Source organism: Seriola lalandi, unplaced genomic scaffold (genome assembly GCF_002814215.2).
Source record: "Seriola lalandi dorsalis isolate HSWRI2012SDOR001 ecotype SW California unplaced genomic scaffold, Sedor1 jcf7180002053116, whole genome shotgun sequence".
Lineage (NCBI taxonomy): Eukaryota > Metazoa > Chordata > Actinopteri > Carangiformes > Carangidae > Seriola > Seriola lalandi.
Window position 1 is genome coordinate 1 of NW_019523669.1, and position 962 is coordinate 962.

The window sequence follows — 962 nt, forward strand, 5'->3', positions numbered from 1 at the left end:
ATCTAGGATCTCTTACATTGTTAATATGTGTTTAAAATTCATATGTCAGATTTTATTCTTCAGTTTAACCTGTATAATTATAAAATTATCTTTTCAGATTCAACAACAGGTGTGAACACAACAATTTTTACCACAACACCACCAACAACAACTGTAACAAGTAAGTGCTTGAAAATAATTGTTCATCTTCATATACTGTATATTAGATCAGAGAAAAGACAAAACAAAATGGGTGGAGGAGCTCAGTGCAGTATATAGAATAAGACAGAGCACAGATACATCATATCAGCAAAGCTCATAGATTATAGAGTTAGGTCTCATTGAGCATTGTAAAAAATGGCTTCCAAACCTTCCAAAATTTTTGTGAGTTCTGTAGAAAGCATTTCGTTGAGCCACCTCTTCAAACATGTCAGATTTTATTTTACAATTTAACATACGTAATTATAAAATGGTCTTTTCAGATTCGACAACAGTCGCTACAACAAGTTTGAACACAACAACAGTCGCTACAACGGGTGTGAACACAACAACAGTCGCTACAACGGGTGTGAACACAACAACATTCACTACAACGGGTGTGAATACAACAACAGCTGCTACAACGGGTGTGAACGCAACAACAGTAGCTACAACGGGTGTGAACGCAACAACAGTAGCTACAACAGGTGTGAACACAACAACAGCTGCTACAACGGGTGTGAACGCAACAACAGTAGCTACAACGGGTGTGAACACAACAGTAGCTACAACAGGTGTGAACACAACAACAGTAGCTACAACGGGTGTGAACACAACAACAGTAGCTACAACGGGTGTGAATACAACAACAGTCGGTACAACAGGTTTGAACACAACAACAGTCGCTACAACGGGTGTGAATACAACAACAGTCGCTACAACGGGTGTGAATACAACAACAGTCGGTACAACGGGTTTGAACACAACAACAGTCGCTACAACGG

At 39.3% G+C, this 962-nt stretch overlaps 1 long non-coding RNA gene across 1 annotated transcript; it reads left to right on the forward strand.

Annotated features, from left to right (window-relative positions):
- The first annotated feature begins 30 nt into the window (after positions 1 to 30).
- Positions 31 to 827, forward strand: LOC147819466 (uncharacterized). Its single transcript, XR_015436899.1, has 2 exons — positions 31 to 160; positions 462 to 827. It is a non-coding gene; the product is annotated as an uncharacterized LOC147819466 (long non-coding RNA).
- Positions 828 to 962: the final 135 nt, after the last annotated feature.